The 23605-nt window shown below is 45.6% G+C and overlaps 1 protein-coding gene across 4 annotated transcripts in view; it reads right to left on the reverse strand.

Annotated features, from left to right (window-relative positions):
• PLEKHA6 (pleckstrin homology domain containing A6) overlaps positions 1 to 23605 on the reverse strand; it is a 1584742-nt gene that overhangs the window by 1408192 nt on the left and 152945 nt on the right. For 2 of the 4 annotated variants that reach the window (XM_077481239.1, XM_077481238.1), the window contains one exon: positions 13174 to 13340. The exons of the other annotated variants lie outside the window; for them this stretch is intronic. The gene's annotated coding sequence lies outside the window, so the exon portion shown is untranslated. The remainder of the gene's footprint in view (positions 1 to 13173; positions 13341 to 23605) is intronic. 4 annotated transcript variants of the gene reach the window in all.

Raw genomic sequence — 23605 nt, forward strand, 5'->3', positions numbered from 1 at the left:
GCACTGCCTCACTAGAACGCCTTCGCTTGATGGGCCGGATATCTTCCTCCTCGGATTCATCAGTCAGTGTTTCACTGCTGAGGACTGGCTCATAAGTTACGTCGGCTTCAGAATCCGAATCCGAAAAGGAATCGGAAGAGGAGAGCTCCCCGTTGCTCTCGTCGGCCGCGGAAATAATTTGGTACGCCTCCTCAGCGGAAAAGACGCGTTTAGCCATTGTAGCACTGATGGGCACTGATGAGGTGGCACAGATGGGCGTTTTTGAGGTGGCACAGATGGGCGCTTTTGAGGTGGCACAAATGGACACTGATGGGTCGGCACAGATGTGCACTGATTTATTGCACAGATGTGCAGATTTGTTGCACGGATGTGCACTGATGAGGCGGCAGATGGGCACTGCTGAGGCGGCAGATGGGCACTGCTGAGGCGGCACAGATGGGCACTGCTGAGGCGGCAGATGGGCACTGATGGGTCGGCACAGATGTGCACTGATTTATTGCACGGATGTGCACTGCTGAGGTGGCAGATGGGCACTGCTGAGGCGGCAGATGGGCACTGCTGAGGCGGCAGATGGGCACTGCTGAGGCGGCAGAGATGGGCACTGCTGAGTCGGCACAGATGGGCACTGCTGAGTCGGCAGATGGGCACTGATAGGTCGGCACAGATGTGCACTGATTTATTGCACGGATGTGCACTGATAAGGCAGCAGATGGGCACAGATGGGCACTGCTTAGGCGGCACAGATGGGCACTGCTTAGGCGGCACAGATGGGCACTGCTGAGGCGGCACAGATGGGCACTGCTTAGGCGGCACAGATGGGCACTGCTGGGGCACCGATTGGTACAGATGGGCACCGATTGGCACTGGCTGGCACTGGCGGGCACTGGCGGTGCACAGATGGAGCACTGGCGGTGCACAGGTGGGCACAGGTGGGCACTGGCAGGGTAGATCTGGGCACTGGCAGGGCACTGGCAGGGTAGATCTGGGCACTGGCAGGGCACTGGCAGGGTAGATCTGGGCACAGGTGGGGTTTTTATCCGTTTACTGACACTTTTACACTCACAAACACATTCGGTCTCCTCACACGCTATCGCTGTGTGAGGAGACACGTTCGGCAATGGGTGATGATCTCATTTGTTTACATTTGAGATCATCACCCACTGGAGGAGGCGATCGTGCTGTAAACGGCCGCTGTGATTGGCCGTTTACAGCGATCTGTGATTGGCTGTGTCCAGCGGACACGGCCAACACAGATTTTCCCCGATGCGCGCTCCCGGGAGCGCGCGGGGAACTCTTAAAGGGGACGACGTCAATAGACGTAGTCCCGAAAATTGAGATCCGCGCTATACACGTCTTTTTACTATAGCGCGGATCTCAAGTGGTTAACAGAAGTCAATGCAAGTCCTACTAAAAGTAGTGCAAGGACCTTTTTTTAAGTCTGAACAACTCAAGTCCCCCACATACATGCATGTACAAAACGTAAATGTCGGGGATGCCTATGCACAAAAACATTGATTTGTTACATATCGCTGCACATGCATGAAGTGAGAGCAATAATTATAGTCTAATGCAGAGTACACACGAGCGGAATGTCCTTAAGAAAAAGTATTTTCTGTCGAAAACTCTGACGGACTTAGACAGTGAACAAGTTTTAAATTTTCCCGATGTAACTAATTACTATCGGGAAACCCGCTCGTCTGTATGCTGTTCCGACATACCAAAAACGACACATGCTCAGAAGCAAGTATGAGACAGAAGCGGTCGGTCTGGTAAAACTAGCATTCAGAATGGACATAGCACATTCCTCACGCTGCAAATTCTGTGATCGTTTAATGCAGCGCATTAGTTTGTGCTTTATAATGCTAGAAGAATGAACTTGTTTTGCTGCTGATATTCACACATAGTTCTCACAAACGTTTTTCTTTATTATTTTTTGTGATCTCATGAATAATCTTTTATTATTTAAAAGCCAGATCTCCAGAATTATGTTGAGAATTATTTTTTAGCATAATTTTTTATATTATTTATTTTTTCATCAAGATATCCTTTTTTTGGATTCTTATAAAAATCTTTTCTTGTGATCTCCATATTTAATTTTTTTTTTATGGTGTGTGAAGTTACCACAAACACATTATTATCTTGTATTTTGTAACCTCAAGGAGGCTGGTTGTGTCCCTTGGTAATTGGACATTGTCTTTTTGAAATGTACCTGCATACTCACAAACAATCTGTCCTATTTTTAGAAGAACACATATAGGCAAGTATTTTCTCAAAATAAAATATCAATTTATTCTTGTTAACAAAATAAAGAGGAAGGCAAGGCTGGATAAACTTTTGGAATTTGCAAAGCCTTTTGGCCCCAGGGCACACATCAAGTCTGTTGAAAAAAATATTGTTATCTTGAGGAGTCCGTATAATTTTGAGCTCACTCTGATCCAGGACTCCCAAAGATCAGGACCAGCAGCAGATGACAAATATGTCCCCAGGCTGTGGTACTACACCAGCCTGCGTCTTCTGTCAGACCAGACTGAAGCCAGGCCATCACTTTTATCTGTTCGCTGCAGCCTTCCCTCCACACTTCACTGCCCCCTTCCATACAGCCTTCCTTGGAGGCTGTGCCTCTGGTGGTGGACTTGTGGCAGGAGGAGGAGGAGGGGAAGGATGGGCAAGCTTGGGGAATGGGGACCTTGGATTGTGGGCTTCTTGAGGGTAGGGACCGATGTGAGTGTGCAATGTACAGGGATAGGGACAATTGTAGACACTCACTCAGGTTGAACTGGATGGACTGGTGTCTTTATTCAACCTTGCTAACTATGAAACTATGAAGCTCAGATATATGGCAGTTCTCTGTCAGCTGGCCCCTCAACCCCTTCTGAAGGCCATCAAAAATTATTTGCTCACAGAGTAAGCATTGGCCCTCCTCCAATTTCAATAATCTTGTGGCTATATAGCAGCCATAGGCCTCTTCAGCGTTGGGGGGCCTCTGAGTACATCACTCGCTTCCCTAATGAGGCCCAGTGCTGCCTCTTCCGTGATGGTCTCCTTCCTGGGCCTTTTTGTTTGAAGGCAGAGGGGAGGCACCTGGAATTGGGTGAGGCTCCTACTGGGGCCAGCCACCTCCTGGCTGTCACTGGGCACAGCCACCTCCTGGCTGTCACTGGGCACAGCCACCTCCTGGCTGTCACTGGGCACAGCCACCTCCTGGCTGTCACTGGGCACAGTCTCCTCCTGGCTGTCACTGGGCACGGCCTCCTCCTGCCTGACAATTTCCAGACCCTCCTCCTGGCTGAGCTCATCCTGTGTATAAAGAGACATCAGTTCAGTTTTTGCTTCATCAAATCACACACAATTTTTAGCTCATGACTTGCAAATTGAATGTTAATAAATCGAAAAGACTATCAATCTGACCCCAGCATTTTTCATTCTTGTCCCAAACACTTTGGCCACTACTGTTTATTCATATGTAAATCACCTTGTTTAAAAAGATTAATTAGTTATCAATTATAACATCTAGTTAAAGTGGTTGTAAACCCTTACAACATACTTTGACCTATAGGTAAGCCTAGATTAAGGCTTATGCCGCATACACTCGATCAATCAATCCGGTGGAAAAGTCTGGCAAACTCAAGTCCACCGGACAATCCGTCCGTGTGTAGCCTCCGGCGGACTTTCTTTACCCAAAAGTACGGTGGACTTAGAAAGTAGTTTTGCACTCCAATCTTACCTCTGGACTCGCATTTTGGCGGACAATCAGGCCGTGTGTGTGCCAGTCCGCCGTACTTTTGAAATGAACAGACTTTTCCAGCCTGTAGAAAAGTGCGCTCATTTTGAGCGTGTCTCCAGGTAGCGGGGCCAGTGAAGGAGGCGTCGTTGTCCCCGTCACCTGGTATGGACTTAAAGGGGAACCCCTACACCGAAAAATCAGCATGGGGGTCCCCCCTAGGTCCACATCAGACCCTTATCCGAGCACGCTACCCGGCCGGCCAGGAAAGGGGGTGGGGACAAGCGAGCGCCCCCCCCTCCTGAGCCGTGCCAGGCCGCGTGCCCTCAACATGGGGGGTGCCTTGGGGAAGGGTGAATGGGTAGGGGTACATTGTACCCCATACTCATTCACATAGGGTGGGGGGCCGGTATCCGGGGTCCCCCTTATTATCCAGTTGCCGACCGCCGCACGACGATGTACGTCGACAGAATGGCACGGGCAGGAATATGGGCGTACCTGTACGTCCCTGCCTTCCCGCGGATGGGGGGCCCGATCGGGCCCCCCCCCGGTGCCAGCGGCAGTCGGAATCCGTTCAGGAGCGATCCGGGATGAGGGGGGCGGCCATTCGTTCATGGCCACCCCCTCGCGATCGCTCCTGACGAATGGAAGTGCAGCGTGACATCACTTCCTCTCCTGTAATGTAAACACAGGCAGAGGAAGTGATGTAATCTCTCCTCCGTGTCGGTATTTTTCGTTCCGGCACCGAGGAGAGAGGATCGGTGAGTTGCACCAACACTACACAATACAGTAGAACATGCCAGGCACACTCTCACCCCCGATCACCAATTGCATTTTTTTTTTTTGCATTGGTGTCATTTGTGACTGTAATAACTGTTAGGGCAGTTAGGGTTAGCCCCCTTTAGCTCTAGGGTACCCCCCTAACCCCCCCAATAAAGGTTTAACCCCGTGATCACCCCCCGTCGCCAGTGTCACTAAGGCTGGGTTCACATTGCAGCGGTTTATGAGAACGGATGTGATTCGCACCGCACTGCAGTGCAAATCACATCCGATCTCTGTGCGATTCAAGTTCAGCCATACAGATAGTATGGCTGAATTCGCATCGCACCCGCCGCAAACTCGCACGGGACCCTTTTTTTGGTCCGCAGCAGAATCGGATCGCATGGGTGTTCACACCATGCGATCCGATTCCTGTCCGAGTTTGCAGATCGCACTGCGATATGCGAACTGATCTGGGGGTGTCATTAACATTTCACTGACACTCCCAGCAGTTCGCATAGGGCAGTGTGACGTGGGAACCCGCTGCGGATTCGTGGCGTTCCCGCATCGCTCCAGTGTGAACCCAGCCTAATAAGCGATCGTTTTTCTGATCGCTGTATTAGTGTCACAGGTGACGCTAGTTAGGCAGGTAGGTATTTAGGTTCGCCGCAGCTTTTTATAGTGCCAGGGACCCCCATATACTACCGCATAAAGCCCCCTGATTGCCCCCTAGTTAACCCTTTCACCAGTGATGACCATATAACTGTTACAGGTGACGCTGGTTGGTTAGTTATTTTTTTATAGTTTCAGGGCACCCGCCATTTATTACCTAATAAAGGTTTAACCCCCTGATCACCCGGCGGGTGATATAAGTTTGAGGGTCAGATAAGGTCTGCGTCGCCCCAGGCAGCGCCAGGTTAGTGCCAGTACCGCTAACACCCACGCGCAGAGCATACACCTCCCTTAGTAATATAGTATCTGATCAGATCTATATTAGCGTCGCCAGAAGTTTAGGTTTCCCAAAACGCATTGTTAGCGGGATCAGCCCAGATACCTGCTAGCACCTGCGTTTAGCCCCTCCGCCAAGCCCAGCCCAGCCCACCCAAGTGCAGTATCGATCGATCACTGTCACTTAGAAAACACAACGCACATAACTGCAGCGTTCGCAGAGTCAGGCCTGATCCCTGTGATCGCTAACAGTTTTTTTTGTAGCGTTTTGATACAGTCGCTGACAGCCTAGGTGCTTTTTTACCTGTGAGTCTCACTAGTGTACCCCTACATTTAGGGGTGTCTACTTTCCAAAATGGGGTCATTTGAGGGGGGGTTTGTGACATCTTGGCATTTTATGGCCTTCAAAACTGCGATAGGTAGTGAGGAGTAAAATAAAAAATTTACACCCTTAGAAATCCTGAAGGCAGTGCTTGGTTTTCGGGGGCCCCGTACGCGGCTAGGCTCCCAAAAAATCCCACACATGTGGTATCCCCGTACTCAGGAGAAGTAGCAGAATTTATTTTGGGGTGTCATTTCACATATGCCCATGGCATGTGTGAGCAATATATCATTTAGTGACAACTTTGTGAAAAAAAAAAAAAAAGTTTGTAATATTCCCACAACTTGTGGCAAAATATAAAATATTCCATGGACTCAACATGCCTCTCAGCAAATAGCTTGGGGTGTCTACTTTCTAAAATGGGGTCATTTGTGGGGGTTTTGTGCCATCTTGGCATTTTATGGCCTTCAAAACTGTAATAGGTAGTGAGGAGTGAAGTCAGAAATTTACGCCCTTAGAAAGCCTGAAGGCGGTGCTTGGTTTTCGGGCCCCGTACGTGGCTAGGCTCCCAAAAAGTCCCACATATGTGGTATCCCCGTACTCAGGAGAAGCAGCAGAATTTATTTTGGGGTGTCATTTCACATATGCCCATAGCATGTGTGAGCAATATATCATTTAGTGACAACTTTGTGAAAAAAATAAATAAATAAATAAAAGTTTGTAATTTTCCCGCAACTTGTGGCAAAATATAAAATATTCCATGGACTTAACATGCCTCTCAGCAAATAGCTTGGGGTGTCTACTTTCTAAAATGGGGTCATTTGTGGGTGTTTTGTGCCATCTTGGCATTTTATGGCCTTCAAAACTGTAATAGGTAGTGAGGAGTGAAGTCAAAAATTTACGCCCTTAGAAAGCCTGAAGGCGGTGCTTGGTTTTCGGGGCCCCGTACGCAGCTAGGCTTCCAAAAAGTCGACCACATGTGGTATCCCCGTACTCAGGAGAAGCAGCAGAATGTATTTTGGGGTACAATTCCACATATAACCATGGCATGTGTGAGCAATATATCATTTAGTGACAACTTTGTGTAAAAAAAAAAATATTTTTTTTTGTCATTATTCAATCGCTTGAGGCAAAAAAATAAAATATTCAATGGGCTCAACATGCCTCTTATCAATTTCCTTAGGGTGTCTACTTTCCAAAAGGTGGTCATTTGGGGGGGTTTTGTACTGCCCTGCCATTTTAGCACCTCAAGAAATGAGATAGGCAGTCATAAACTAAAAGCTGCGTAAATTCCAGAAAATGTACCTTAGTTTGTAGATGTGACAACTTTTGCGCAAACCAATAAATATACAATTATTGACTTTTTTTTTACCAAAGACATGTGGCTGAATACATTTTGGCCTAAATGTATGACTAAAATTGAGTTTATTGGATTTTTCTAATAACAAAAAGTAGAAAATATCTTTTTTTTTCAAAATTTGCGGTCTTTTTACGTTTATATCGCAAAAAATAAAAATCGCAGAGTCAGTCAAATACCTTTAAAAGAAAGCTCTATTTGTGGGAAAAAAAGGATGCAAATTTTGTTTGGGTACAACATTGCATGACCGCGCAATTACCAGTTAAAGCAGCGCAGTGCCAAATTGTAAAAAGACCTCTGGTCATTGACCAGCAAAATGGTCCGGTCTGAAAGTGGTTAAAGGAGGCTCCCAGATTCCGATAAGCCCCCCGCCCGTAGACCCCAACAACCAACGGCCCAAGGCACCCCCCCATGTTGAGGGCACGCGGCCTGGCACGGCTCAGGAGGGGGGGCGCTCGCTCATCCCCACCGCCTTTCCTGGACGGCCGGGTAGCGTGCTTGGATAAGGGTCTGATGTGGACCTAGGGGGGGACCCCCACGCTGATTTTTCGGCGTAGGGATTCCCCTTTAAGTCCATACCAGGTCGCTGGCCCCGGCTACCTGGAGGCTTTCCTCCGCGTGTGTGGGCGAGTCCGTTCATTTCAAAAGTACGGTGGATAGTCCGGCGGACTTAGTACGCCGTATTAGTCCGGCGGACTTAGTACGCCGTATTAGTCCGCTGAAAAAGTTCCGTGTGTGAGCAAGTAGCTCGTTCGGAAAGTCCGGCGGACAGTCCGGCGGGAAGTCCATCATACTAAGTCCGCCGGATCGTCCGCTACGTGTGTACGTGGCATTACCTGTAGGTCCAAGAAATATCTCCTAAACCTATATGGTTTAGGAGATATTTGCCCGAAGACAGGCAAATTATGCTTTGCCTTTGCAGGGAATGAAAGAGGAAGTAAACTCATCAGGGTTTACTTTCTCTTTAACATCATTAATATTAGGACAATAAATATGTCTACAAATAATATACCTCACTCCAGCTGGGAGCATCCACTTCTTTCAGGATGGAGGGCCCAGGTTGTTCCTCGTCAGCCTCTGCTGGGGTTGAGGGAAGGGTGGAGGAAAGGCTGCAGGGTAGGGTAGAAAGTGATTCCCTAGCTTCAATATGGTGGTCCAGAAACTGCAGTTTGTTGAAGTACCACAGTCTGGGGACACTTGCGCTGCTGATGTTCCTGATCTGAGGGATTTCTTGATTTTATTATACATTTTCCTCAAGATCCCAATTTTATTTTCCACAAACTTGATGGTTGCATCGGGGACCCAAGTCTTCACAAATTCCCGAAGTGTCTCCAGCGATGACCTCCTAGCTTGTTTATTATAATATAAGCTGTGTTTCACCTCCCACAAATTCCTCATCTCCTTGTATCTGTCTATGAAACTGCTCATGAAGTCTGGGTCTTTAACCACTAGGGATCCACGCTATAGCCAAATGACGGCTACAGCGCGGACCTGCTTTGCCGGGACTACGTCTATTGAAGTCGTCCCATGCACGAGCGGCCTGCGCGCCCCGAGGGGTGAGCGTGGCGCGCTCTGTGATCAGCGAGTCTATGAGACTCGCCTGATCACGGATCGAAGCAAGGGGTCGATCCTGACCCCTTACCACATGATCAGCTGTCAGCCAATGACAGCTGATCATGTGACACAACAGAGCTGGTAATCGGCTATTTAAAGCCGATCTCCAGCGGCCGTGATCGGGACATCAGTCCTGATCACGGCCAGCTTATCAGTGCCCACCTGCCCCCTGCCAGTGCCACTTAGATAATAAAAACGTGCCCCCCATCAGTGCCACCCATCAGTGTCCATAGTGCCACCCATCAGTGCCCACAGTGCCACCCATCAGTACCCACAGTGCCACCCATCAGTACACACAGTGCCACCTATCAGTACCCACAATCTGCCTCAACAACAGTGCTGCACCCCAGTGCCACATATCCGTGCCCATCAGTGTCATCTATCAGTGCCCATCAGTGCCACCTATCAGAGCCACCTATCAGTGCCCATCAGTCCCATCTATCAGTGGTACCTATCAGTGCTTCCTAGTGCCACCCATCCGTGCCACCCATCAGTGCCATCTTATCTGTGCCCATCTTTGCCCATCAGTGCCGCCTTATCTGTGCCCATCAGTACTGCCTTATCTGTGCCTATCGGTGCCACCTTATCTGTGCCTATTAGTGCCGCCTTAACTGTGCCTATCAGTGCCCACCAGTGCAGCCTATCAGTGCCCACCAGTGCAGCCTATCAGTGCCCACCAGTGCCGCCTCATCAGCGCAACTCCCAGCTGTAATTAAATACCACCAAAAGAAAGCTCTATTTGTGGGAAAAAAATGATAAAAATTTCATTTGGGTACAGTGTTGTATGGCCGCGCAATTGTCATTCAAAGTGCATCAGCGCGTTAAAGTGATTCATCTTTGCTGTAAGACAGTACACTAGACAAAAACACTAATGTCAGCCTAAACCAGTGATGGCGAACCTTGGCACCCCAGATGTTTTGGAACTACATTTCCCATGATGCTCTTGAACTCTGCAGTGTAATTGAGCATCATGGGAAATCGTTTAGCATACTCCCCGCTCCCCGTTCATCCTTCCTCCACACACACACACAGATCATGCTACGACACATGTGCGTTAGCTTGATATACACTGCGCATGCGTGAAACACCGCCCGCGTCACCTGCCCCGACATCCATTTTCTCATATATTCTCTGCCCCTTCTCTCTTCAGTGCGCAGTAGGAGCAACATGGTGAAGACACAGCAGGTGTGTGGAAATTATTCTAGTAAGGAGGAGGAAAGCCCGGAACCCGAAACTATACAATCCCAGAGAAGGAGATTTAAGGGCTCCATTATGGCCTTTGAAGAAATGGTGGACATCTTGCGGAGGAACGATTATGATGGGAAGTATGGACCGTACACCCAGCCGAATTTGCGCAAGGCCAAGATCATGACAAAAGCTGTGAAGACTCTGTGGCAGAATTTTGGGGTATGACACTCCAAAGACCAATTAAGGAAATGCTGGTCAGACCTTAAACTGAGGGAGCCAGATCGGTATAGAAGAATAAAGAAAGTGCTTCAAAAAAGTAAGTACTTGTGTGTTCATATCACTATTATTTTCTTGCATGCTGTGCCATGTGCTTTTCTTTACTGTTGTACATTGTAAAATGGCTATTTTCATGTTCGTGGGCACAGTAATCGGTCGTAGGAAACATTGTTTGCTCATTAACTCATTTTACTGGCCTGCCAGGCTGCATGCTTAGATAAGGGTTTGACATGGATTTGGGGGGGGGGGGGGGGGGTGCATGACCTTTTTTAAAACATTTTGGCATAGGGTTCCCCTTAGAATCCATACTAGACCCAAATGGCCTGGTATGGATTGGGGGGACCACACACTTCTTTTTTTCAGAATTTTCTATTGCAGGCATTGTTTTGTTTACATTTCAGCTGTCAGTTGGGAAGCCGGAAATTTGGAATTTATTAGAAAATTAATAAATTAAACAAAATTGAACAAAAACGAAATAAAACAAAACAAATACCAAAACTAAACAAAATTAGTAACATAAAAAATCTATCCAAACCAAAACATTTTTTTCCGTTCTGCACGTCTATTATTTGTCCCATCAGAACCCTGAGCTATGGCTGGGGAGGGACAGATACCACCCCCTTTCTTATTAGTCTTGATGTCATTTATTTGTAAAATATGTAAGTTTTTTGTTACAGTATTTACTTTATGTTGTCAGTTACGCTATGACTTATTCTGTATTGTACCATACAACCACAAACCAAGTGCCATTATATAGTATTGCTCCCTGCACAGAAACGATTGTTGTACACAGTTGCATGATATACTGTATAAGTGATGCATTTTTTTCTCACTTAATAAAATGTTTAAACAAGGATGTTTTGGTGTTTTTCAAGTGTGACAAACCCTGGTACTCAAAAGGAGTATGGCCACCATATAAGCTTCCCTTGCTTGATAACACAACAATACCAGATCCCATAGCCCACCCAGACACTTGTCGAGACTCAGTATATGCGAAGTATATATGCTTCGTAGGCATAAATACAGTATGCAATCAGTAACTGAGCATGTAGATGTTGGAGAAACACCCCCCACCCCAACAACTCTATGTAGTTGGTTTTGCACAGAGCAGTCTGGATCCATCTCTTTTTGGATCCCTCTTTGCTGTTCCTGGCCCCTCCCTCCTGTTGAGTGGCCCCACAGCAAGCAGATTGTAATGGGGGCACCCAAGCAGAGCTGCAGCTCTGTGTGTCCATTCAGACACAGAGCTGACATTCGGCCCCATCCCCTCTCTCTCTTGATTGGCTAACTGACTTTAATTGACAGCCGTGGGAGTCAATGGCACCATTGCTGTGTCTCAGCCAATCAGGAGGTAACCTCGCTGGATAGTGATGGGGCTCGGGTAAGTATTATGGGGCTGAGGGGACGCTGATACACACAAAAGGCTTTTTATCTTAATGCATAGAATGCAATAAGATAAAAAAAACCTTCTGCCTTTACATCTCCTATAATATTACCTCTTTCCATCCACTCCAGAAGGGAAAATGTATTGTCCTTATTCAGAGAATTAAACCAAACCACTCTCTCAGCGTCCATTAAGTAGTTGTCCATAATTTTCTCGGTCACCCTGTGCCCCTAATAGACATAGAGTGCCTTACACATAAAAGGGGCCTGGGAAGCTGAAAAAGGATGTTTCCCAACCTATCTAAGGTAAGGCGAGTTCTGTGGGCCCCACCCAAAGTGACTCCCGTCACAGAAAGCTGTGCCCTTTTTGTGCCATACAGAGTGCTTAGTATTCTTTTCAAACAATTTGCTTTTATCAGGCTACAATTTTCTTTTGGAGAGCAGCGGCTTCCTCCATGGTGTTGTGCCTTGCACACTCTGCATGTTCAAAGACTTACGTAGGGTAGACTCATGAATAGAGATGTTTGCCACTTCCACTGATGTCTTCAAGCCTTTAGCTAATACTCATGGGTTCTTCTTTACCTCACTGATGATTCTGTGTTGAGTCTTAGGAGTCATCTTGGCTAGGTGCCCACTTGTCTCCATTTATAGACAATTTGTCTGTCGAATGATGAATGCCTAAACACTTTGGGATTGCTTTGTAACTCTTTCCAGCCTTATGCAGATCAGATACTTTTGCTTGCGTGTCTTCAGAGAGCCTTTTTTTTGTGATTCAAATCAGCTGATGCTTCTTATGTATAGCAATCCTAAAAGGTTTGAGTGTCTTTTCTCAATGAACGTAGCGCTAAATCACACCATTAAAACTCATTTCATTAATTGGACTCCTGTGTGCAAATTACTGACTCCAATTAGCTTTCATTGAAGTAATTAGTCTATAGGTTCACTTACTGTTTCCTCTAACACTGTGAATGTTTAATGGCCGTGTTCAATAAAGACATCAAAAATTTGAATGGTTTGTGTGTGATCAGCTTAAAGTGGTTGTAAACCGCATATGTTTAAAAAAAAAAAAAACCTTCAAGGCAATGGCATAATGTGCTAATATGCATTGCATACTAGCACATGATGAAATACTAACCTTTTGAACAAAGCCCTCCAGCGCTGTAAAGTCACCACTGAGAGGGCTGTTTCCCCTGTCTTTCTTCCTGGTTCACAAGCTCCAGCGCTGTGACTGGCCGGAGCCGTGATAGAGTTACTCCTGCCCCTGCGCGTGGGAGCCCTCGGTTCTGGTACAAAGTTATGAAGTTCAGGCAAGGTATGATTTTAATAATTATTTTAAATAATCTTAATAATGATTTTATTTAATGTTTGTATTCTGGATATGGATCACTAGCCATAGGCCCACGGGTAGAAACTCCCTTTGCTACACATCTACTGGAATTGGGTTTACACTATAAATGGAGGGTATTTAACCCCATGATTCATGCCTACTCATGCTGTTCCTCTACTTATAGATCACTATCCAAGATCTAGTTCTGGGTACGGATATAACTCTCCCATTTGTTTCTGATATGCAATATCTCGTAAGGAACATCTCAGATCACTCACCAATTTTATTGTCTCTAAAAAAGAGTTTGACCTTGTAATAAATCAATTTGGCTGGTGAATGCGCTGTGGCTGCAGTTGATGTCATGGGATTGTTCTGTCCATCAGTCTTTGGTTGATTTTTTTTTCTTACAATGCTGAATCTACCACCCCTCAGGTGGTATGGGACACTATGAGGAAGGAGAAAGGAATGGGAAAATGTTAGCAGTAATAGCCAAATCTCAGACCCACTCTAATTATATTCCCTCAGTATATTTGTTAACAGGAGACATCTCTCATAATAAAGAGGATATTTTAGAGATTTTATGTCTTCCCTGGAAATACATTTAATTTCTAGTGATGACAGAGAAAGACTTAGCTCCCCCCTAATGTTAGAAGAGTTAATTAAAGCAGTCTCAGAATCTCCTCATGGGAAGAACTCAGGTACCAATGGTTTGGTTGAAAGTGCTTAATCAGGCGTTTGATACCGTTATACTCCTGGAATCAATGAATGAAGCCAGTATTATAGTACTACCGAAACCAGATAAAGATCAAACATTACCAGAGTCTTATTGCTAAACTCAGATGTCAAGATGTCTACAACAACAAATCTGAGGAAGTTGTTGCTTAATTTACAAATGGTACCAGATAATATAGGGATAGGGCAGTATTGTCCCTCGACGTAGCCAAAGCATTTGACTGCGCTGAGTGGACATATTTATAGGAAGTTTTGGAGATGTCTGGCCTGGGTGAAGGTTTTGGGAGTTGGCTTAAATTACTATACCGTGCCCCCAAAATGGTGTACATATTATTGGATCCACATCAAATGTTTTGCATTTATCTAGAGGCACTAGGCACTGATGCCTATTATCTCCACTATTGTTCGCATTAGCCAAAGAGCCTTTACTGATACCAATTAGGCAAACAACCACTATCAGTGGGTTTAAGAGAGGAGAAGGGGAGGATAAACTCTGTTTATACGCTGATGATGCTTTGTTGTTTTTGAAAGATACAGATAAATCATTGATTTCTGTTATGACTCTAATAAAAACTTTTGGTTCTTTTTCGCGTTTTAGTATATATTGGAATAAATCTGTATTAATTCCAGTAGATGAGATATGCTCAACCCTGCCACAGATTGCCAATCAGATCAAAATAGCTACATTTTTTAAATATCTTGGTATAGGAGTCTCTCAAAAATTGAGAAAAATCTGGATCATAATTTGACGCCTTTGCTGGATACATTTGAGGTGAAGAGCAAAATATGGACTAAATTACCTGTCGCTAGTAGGACATGCAAATTTGGTAAAAATGTTCTGGGGCCCTCAGTTACTTAATTTTTTTTAAACCACTTAAGGGGTATCCATAATTGGTCAGTTAAGCAAAATATAGATTCTTTATTTTGCATATTATTATGGAAGTATAAAAATGCTAAAATTAAGCTTTCTACATTACAATGTCCTAAAGATATGGAGCGATTAGCTGTGCCAAATGCTAGTATGTACTTTATTGCTGCGGAAACTCCAACAGATGGCAGGATGGGGTTCCATGGAATGGACGGATCCAATCACTATTATTGACCCGATTCTCCTGTAATTATTTAATAGCCCAGTTGGAATCTGTTCTTTTTTTTTTTGGTGATGTTACTCAAAGGCCCACTCTAGTATTGATGAAAAAAGTGTGGCAGGTAATGAGACGCATAATACAATATGTAGATAGATCAGTTTATAATCTCTGTGTTTACAAGGACAACTTTCCTCTCGGCGGCTCTCACAGATCCCTGCTTGCCCTACATTCATGGCAGGGATAAGGGAGATGCAGGTGCAGTGTGGGATGGGGCATGACGTGGTAAGTTGCACTGTGATCTCCATCTGTGCCCGGGTGAACAGATGCCAACCAATTACCTCCTTGCAAGTGAGAAAGAATCTGAGCTGCCCACACTGCTAGGAGGTACTAGAGGCAGGCCAGTAGGTGAGATGCGAGAAAGCTTTTGGGAGGGAGACATGAGGGCTGTAGAGGGAGATGTATGCAGTGGTGGGGGATGGGGGAGTGGTGCAGAAGTCAAGGAAGGGTGGAAGTGAGCTGTGGACAGCCTGTGAAAGAGCTGCACACTGTGCATAGCACACTCCTAAACTATGCAGTCTGTATATAGCACACAGCACAACCCTGCACTCTGTACATAGCGGACCCCAAAAACTGCACTTGGTACATACAACCCCCCTGATTTCTGAACTATGTATGTAGTGCATCCTCAGGGGTTCAGACTCTGTACATAGGGCACCCCTGAACTCCCCATAGTGCAATCCCTGAAATAAGTTGGATACCCCTGGTCTAAATAATATATAGGTGTTTTGTTTTTTTTATCAAAGAAATGTAGCAGAGTACCTAAATTTAGTGGCCTAAAATTTATGAAAAAAGATAATTTATTTGCAAATTATTTTTATGTACGCTATTTATAGACATATAACACACACATTTTCCCCCTGAAAACAGAGGACAAACAAGGCCTGCGTGTTATACGCCAATATTTTTTTTTTTTTTTTTATCAACGGGGGGGGGGGGGGGGGGGGGCGGTTAGGGGGTTGGGCGGTCCGCTCTGAGTTCTACACATTGAGGTGGTGTCATGCTGGCCTCCCCGCCTTTCCTGGCCCTGGGACAGCCCACCAGCATATGCTAAAGATAAAAAAAATCATTGCCAGCCCATTCACACATATCCTTTGTAGACTGTGTAAGACCCCTTTCACACTGGGGCATTTTTCAGGCGCTTTAGTGTTAAAAAAAAGCGCATGTGAAGCGCTTAAAAGAAGCCTCATCTGCAATCCCAATGTGAAAGCCCAAGTGATTTAAGAGCCTTTTCACAATGTCAGCGCCCCAAAAATGCTTGTAAAGTGTCGCTTAAACTAGCAGCTGTCATGGTTATGCAGTGATCTTCCTGTTTGCTTACCTCCCCTCATGTGTTCAGACTAAGAGGCCAGCCACTTTTTATAACCTCTCCTCTAAGCATGGCTCCACCCCAGGCCCTATCAGGGAACCTTATATTAACCTGTGCACTGCAAGCCAACAGTGCTGATCAACCATTGTGTATTCCTTTGTGTGTTTAGCTTCCTGTTACCTGCCGTGTGCTCTTCTGTTGTTCCGTTACCGACTTTGGCGTGTCTTTGACTATCCCTGTTTGCCTGTGATCCTGACCTTTTGGCGTGTCCCTGACTATTCCTGTCTGCTTGTGGCCCCGACCTTGGCTTTGTCCCTCCCCATCCCTATCCTCCTGTTGCCTACTGTGGGTGTGAGCTGGGGGACCCTGGGGGTCGCGACCTGGAGCTCTGGTGAATTTGAGGCTCTGGTGAACACCTGCTGGCTCTTAGACTCCGCGCCCCAGGGAATCTTACGCTCTAACCCCGGTGGGACCTGTCTCCCGTCCGCAGCAGTCAGCCGTAGGGTCCACAATCTTGCGGTGCACTCCTGATCCCTACGGTGTGCATCTGTCACCTCGCCTCAAGGTGACCTGACAGCAGCGCTTTACCAGTGTTTTTCAAGCGCTATTGACAGTTTGATCAGCCATGTACCCGGCTGACGTGCCGCTTCCTGCAGATGATCCATTGCAGAGCTTAGTTCGCAGACTTGAGACCCAAGAATCGCATCAGACCCAGGTGATGCGATTCCTTCAGGATTTGGCATCCCGTGTTGAACAGGTTCAGGCCTCATTAGGACCCCTGGTTCAACAACCTCAGCCGCTATCTGCCGCTGCACCTATCGCATCAGTCGCAGCTACACATTCATTACAACTAATATAAATCAGGAATTTTAACCGCGCTCTCATTTATAATAAATCTAAATAAAATTTTTTAAAAAATTAACACCTAAAACCCCAAAAAATTATAAGAAAAACATATAAACAAAAATAATATATATACACCATAAATAATCAAAAATTATAGTGCCAAAATACAAATAAGTGAATAAATAAAATTATACTCTATGATTTTAAATTCATACAATAATAAAAGTGCACAAAATTTGTGTAAACAAAAATAAGGTGCTCAGAAAATGCGTATAAGCAACGGTTCCTCATAAAGATGTGATCATGAGCATACAGTAATAAAGTGCACAGAATTTGTGTAAACAATCACAGATATTATAAATGGAGTGCTCAAAAATGACGTATAAGCAACAGTTCCTCATAAAGATGTAATCATGGGCATGACAGTCCAATAAACGAAAATGTTTCTTCCAAAGAAATCCTGTGCAGGTGCAAAAAAAGAGGGTTTCCTTCACCAACACCGTGCTGATAAATAGTAAGAATGCGCATTTACCAAATCTCAAAATCAGAAAGGCATTTGTTATCAGAAATCTTAGGGGTCATCACACCGGAGCATCAACTAATCTTTTTTATTGCCTAATGTTGTTTTTTAAGTAATTTTATTTTTTATGTGCAATTTTTAATATATAGTTTATTAATTGATTTGTTTTACAATTTTTGTGAGACATATTAATTTTTTCTGCTATATGTCTTTTCGATCTGTGGTGTTTGTGGAAGTTTATGGCTTGCACGGTGGTGTGGACCATTCTTCCTATAAACAGTATGTTAAAGATAACGCCATGCGGCCATCAGACAACTAGTCATTATAGTTATTTTTGTTGGTTTTTCTGTTTTTCAGTATGATATTGGTGTCACCCGGTGGCTCCTATGCCGGCATGCTAATGATGCCGTTATGTGGCCATTAGGTGATTCTAATATGGTTTTATTTTTATTTATTTTTATATTTATTTTTGCCAATAAACAATGTGGGGCTTTTGGTGTCCCGTGGCCGCCATGTTGATGTGGTGTGCTTCCGGGTCTCTGTGACCTCCGACGTGCGGCCGTGAAGTCGGCCTGTGTTGGCTGTTTGGCTGCCAGGTTGATATGATGTACTTCCGGTTTTGATGTCCCTTTTTAGTAGTTACTTTTGCCTTCATCCAACATGCAGCCCTCAGTAACATGTGGCAGCCATGTTAATATGACTTATTTCCGAGTTTCGCCATTTCTAGCTCTTGATTTTTTTACATTAGCTAACTTTTGCCCTCACCCAACATGGAGCCTGTGGTGTCACGTGGCGGCCATGTTGGCGTGACGTACTTCCGGTTTCTATCATTTCCGGTTTCCTCCTCTCAGCTCAGAACGAGGTTTGGTCCTAGTCTATGTATATAAAACGTGATGCGTCAGCGCGTCGCCCATGCCCCAGACGATGCCACATATGGCGAAACGTACGTAGGGTGGTCTTGACGTGCTTGACGCAAATCACGTGACATTTGGGCGTTCGCTTTGCCGGCCAGCTTTTTTAACGCTGATTTGACCTTTATGTTTGTGAGTATGGTTTTTATTATTCAATAAAAGATTTTGTTTACGGATTTACGCTATGGGAGTTTTTGCTTGCCTTTTATGAATGGTTCAACCGCGTGAAAACGAGTTGATGCTCTGGTGTGATGACCCATAAGATTTCGGATAAGAAATGCCTTTCTGATTTTGAGATTTGGTAAGCGTTCATTCTTACTATTTATCAGCAAGGTGTTGGTGAAGGAAACCCTCTTTTTTTGCATCTGCACAGGATTTCTTTGGAAGAAACATTTTCGTTTATTGGACTGTCATGCCCATGATTACATCTTTATGAGGAACTGTTGCTTATACGTAATTTTTGAGCACTCCATTTATAATATCTGTGATTGTTTACACAAATTCTGTGCACTTTATTACTGTATGCTCATGATCACATCTTTATGAGGAACCGTTGCTTATACGCATTTTCTGAGCACCTTATTTTTGTTTACACAAATTTTGTGCACTTTATTATTGTATGAATTTAAAATCATAGAGTATAATTTTATTTATTCACTTATTTGTATTTTGGCACTATAATTTTTGATTATTTATGGTGTATATATATTATTTTTGTTTATATGTTTTTCTTATAATTTTTGGGGGTTTTAGGTGTTAATTTTTTTAAAATTTTTATTTAATTTATTATAAATGAGAGAGCGGTTAAAATTCCTGATTTATATGATTTATAGGTGTGTATCACATTGTATTAATTGCAGCTTCTAGAGATTTAGATTTGTTCTTTGTGTGATTCTTTAGCGCAGTACTTTTCTCTCAAATTTTTATTCATTACAACTACCAGCTTCGGCCCGTTTCTCTGGGGAAAGGCTTGCAGGGGGTAGCCAGTGCACAATTCATTTTGAACTTCAGCCCCAAAACTTCCTGTCTAATAGGGCAAAAGTTGCATATATCATATCCCTCCTGTCCGGCAGGGCGTTAGCTTTGGCTGTCCCTCTGTGGGAACTGAATGATCCAGTGGTTTCTAGCCTGTCTGATTTCTTGAAACTTTTTCGGAATATCTTCGAGGAACCGGGTCGTGTCTCCTCAGCGGCTAGTGCTCTTTTACGTCTCCGTCAAGAGTCTCTGTGGGACAGTATGCTCTTCAGTTCCGTATCCTCACAGCTGAATTGAGCTGGAATAATGAGGCCCTAGTTGCAACCTTTTTACATGGCCTCTCTGATAGCGTGAAGGATGAATTAGCAGGAAGATCCCTTTCTGCTGATCTGGACAGTGTCATCACCTTGTGTAACCAGATTGATATTCGCTTTCAGGAGAGGGCCCTGGAAAAAAGACGCCAGCACTCCCCGTTCTTTAGGCAGCCTGAGCCCCCAGTCCCTTCTCTTCGATCTGAGGAGCACCCCCTTCCTACCGAGGAACCTATGCAGTTGGGCTGGACTAAGTTATCTCCCAAAGAACGTGCAGAACTCTGGGCCTATGTCTCTATTGTGGGGCCAAAGGTCATTTCCGTGACACTTGTTCTCTTTGTCCGGAAAAACGCTCAGGGCTAATACATCTGGAAGGTGGAGTATTAGACCCTGAAATATCACCTTCTCGTCTTCTCCTTTCTGTGTTGCTTCATGTCGGTGCTTCCTCTCGTTCGGTCTCAGCACATCTGGATTCCGGAGCCGCTGCCAATTTCATGGATTGGGAAACTGCATCCTCCATGAGACCTACCCTTTTGCCCCTTACAACACCATTGGTGGTCTTGGCGATTGATGGCACGGTTCTCCCAGGGGGCCCTATCCGCTTTCAGACTCTTCCTGTTAAGATGTCAGTAGGGACACTCCACCAGGAGTGGATATCCTTCCTTGTCTTACCTAAGGCTTCATCTCCTATCATATTAGGTCTTCCCTGGTTACGACTCCATTCTCCACACGTTGACTGGTCTGCTGGACAGATCCTGGCTTGGGGTTCCTCCTGTTCCTCTTCCTGCCTACTCAAGGGTACCCCAAAGGAGAAACTTCCTGTTACCACCATCCCAGTATCTTCTGCTCTTCCCGTTGTATATAGCGAACTCTGGGATGCGTCCTGCAATAGTCGGACTGATGCACTCTCTAGGTCATGTGGTACTCTGGATGAGGGGCCCACCTATGAACCTGAGTCAATCATTCACTCCAGTCCGCATTACCATTTACCTTTGCCTGTCCCTAATCTCCCTTGGACGCACAGCCAGGCTAACTTGTCTGCAAGTTCCACAGTTGCTATGCCCTGTGATGCGATTGAGATGGTCGCTACACCTGACAATACTATTCAGTCGACCTCTGCACCAGTTATGCCAGTCCAGCCCATGCCCAATGAGCTTCCTGCTTCTTGTTCAGCACCTTCAGTGACCTGGCCTTACCCTACTGCTACTATGTCCGTTCAAACCCGTTTAAGAGGCTCAATCCATCCTTTGGATAGAATACCTCATTAGGCCAGGAGGGGTTTTCAATCTTTTTCTCAGGGTTCTCTGCATTCTGTTTGTGTTGCAGATATCCAGCTTGACTCTTGTGACATGTCACCTTCTAAGCAACCTGACCTCAGGGATCCACTGACCTCTGCCCAGTCTGGTGGTCCTGTTATGGATGCCCAGCTCATCTTTAAGGGTGTGGGGGACCCTGCTCAGACTCCTGATCTTCTCATGCCCTTACCCATTCCTAAAAAGCCTTTAGTCCTCAAGTCCTCTCGTTTTCTCCCTACCTCGGTTTTGGTCTCTGAGGATAATCTAAAATACGAGGTTAGTCAAGTTTGTGATTCCTGGCTCTGTAAAGGCATTCTTCAGTACCTCGTACTTTGGAAAGGGTTGGGCCCTGAGGAGAGGTCTTGGATCACTGCATCTAAGGTCTTTGCTCCTCGTCTGTTGAGGAGGTTCCATCTGGAGTTTCCCTTTAAGCCTGGACCCAGGCGGGGGAGGGGGAGGCCTTGTAAGGGGGAGGGTACTGTCATGGTTATGCAGTGATCGTCCTGTTTGCTTACCTCAACTCATGTGTTCAGGCTAAGAGGCCAGCCATTTCCACCTGGTGGTTTTTTATAACCTCTCCTCTAAGCATGGCTCCACCCCAGGCCCTATCAGGGAACCTTATATTAACCTGTGCACTGCAAGCCAACAGTGCTGATCAACCATTGTGTATTCCTTTGTGTGTTTAGCTTCCTGTTACCTGCCGCGTGCTCTTCTGTTGTTCCGTTACCGACTTTGGCGTGGTCTTTGACTATCCATGTTTGCCTGTGATCCTGACCTTTTGGCGTGTCCCTGACTATTCCTGTCTGCTTGTGGCCCCGACCTTGGCTTTGTCCCTCACCATCCCTATCCTCCTGTTGCCTACTGTGGGTGTGAGCTGGGGGACCCTGGGGGTCGCGACCTGGAGCCAGTTGCAGTCAAGTCCATCCTCACCACTCGAGGCTCTGGTGAACACCTGCTGGCTCTTAGACTCCGCGCCCCAGGGAATCTTACGCTCTAACCCCGGTGGGACCTGTCTCCCGTCCGCAGCAGTCAGCCGTATGGTCCACAACCTTGCGGTGCACTCCTGATCCCTACGGTGTGCATCTGTCACCTCGCCTCAAGGTGACCTGACAGCAGCGCTTTACCAGTGTTTTTCAAGCGCTATTGGGGCACTTTTAAGCCCTGCTAGTGGCCAAATAAAGGGTTAAAAGTGTCCACAAAACGCTGCTGCCAAAAGCGATTTTCAGGCGTTTTGCAGGCGCTTCCCATTGATTTCAATGGCAAGGGGCACTTTAGGAAGCAGTGTATTCACTGCTCCAAAAGCACTGCAAAGAAGCTGCTTGCAGGACTTTTTTTGACGCCCTGCCAGCGCAGCGCCTCATTGTGAAAGCACTCGGGCTTTTACATTGGGATTGCAGTTGCGGCTTCTTTCAGGTGCTTTACAGGCGCTTTTTTAAAGCTAAAGCGCCTGAAAAATGCCCCAGTGTAAAAGGGATCTCAGTGTGAAAGCACTCAGGCTTTTACATTGGAATTGCAGTTGCAGCTTCTTTCAAACGCTTTACAGGCGCTTTTTTTAACGCTATAGCGCCTGAAAAATGCCTGAAAAATGCCTCAGTGTGAAAGCGGTCTAAGTGTCTTAGTAAACCAAAGCCTGCAAATACTGCATTCTCGCTGTTTTTCTCCTCCTTCCGCTCTTCTTCCTCCTCGGAGTGTAGCTTTAGAGTGGAATAGGTGAGCAGTCACATGAAACATCAGAGGAGCATGCTCATGTGACCAGCCGGAAAGAATGGAGCTAATAAGGTATTTATAGGCTTTGGTTTACAATGACAGTGACAGTGTAGGAAGAATCTATGAGAAGGGACTGGCACAGATTTTTTTCAACTTTGTATGCTGGCAGTGCTATCCCAGGAGACTTGGGGTCTCCTGGGAGTGCAGGGGGCTGTGCAATGTAAAGGGGCTGTACAATGTGCGGCGGGTCTGTGTAATGTCGGGGGGTCTGCATAGTGTAAAGGGGGTCTGTGTAATGTGCAGGGGGGCTTTGGAATGTAAGGGGTATGTGCAATGTGCACGGGGTCTGCATAGTGTAATTGCAAGGGTCTGTGTAATTGCAGGGGTCTGTGTATTGTGGAGGGGGGCTTTGGACTGTAAAGGGGTCGGTGTAATGTGCAGGGGGGGGCTTTGGAATGTAAAGGGGTCTGTGCAATGTGCAGGGGGGGACTTTGGAATGTAAAGGGGTCTGTGGAAAAAAAAAATCCTGAAACTTCCCTCTTAGAAATTAGGGTGTGTGTTATATGCCGATAAATATGCTAGTTATTTATTTATTTATTTTTTATAAAAGTAACCCAGTGGAAACTGAATACCACCAAAAGAAAGCTATTTGATCACTCTGCTAATTTTTTCTAAGATTATTGCAAATAGACTTACACCAATATCACCAGCTTATATAAATTGGGATCAAGTGGGTTTCACAATGGGTCAAGAGGCTAGAGAAAATACATTGAAGACTCGAGTTTGCTCTGAGATGATCCATCCCATCTTGTCTTCTTTCTATAGATGTTGAAATGGCATTTGACAGGGTGGGATGGTGTTTCTTTGAGGAAATTCTGAAACAATGGTGTATAGGTCCCCAACTTTTGGAGAAAATTATGGCCCTTTATTTCAATCTGAAAGCCAGAGTATGGATGAAT

Source organism: Lithobates pipiens, unplaced genomic scaffold (genome assembly GCF_037356315.1).
Source record: "Lithobates pipiens isolate NorthernLeopardFrog02 unplaced genomic scaffold, aLitPip1_a1.2 Scaffold_16, whole genome shotgun sequence".
In the NCBI taxonomy this organism is placed as follows: domain Eukaryota; kingdom Metazoa; phylum Chordata; class Amphibia; order Anura; family Ranidae; genus Lithobates; species Lithobates pipiens.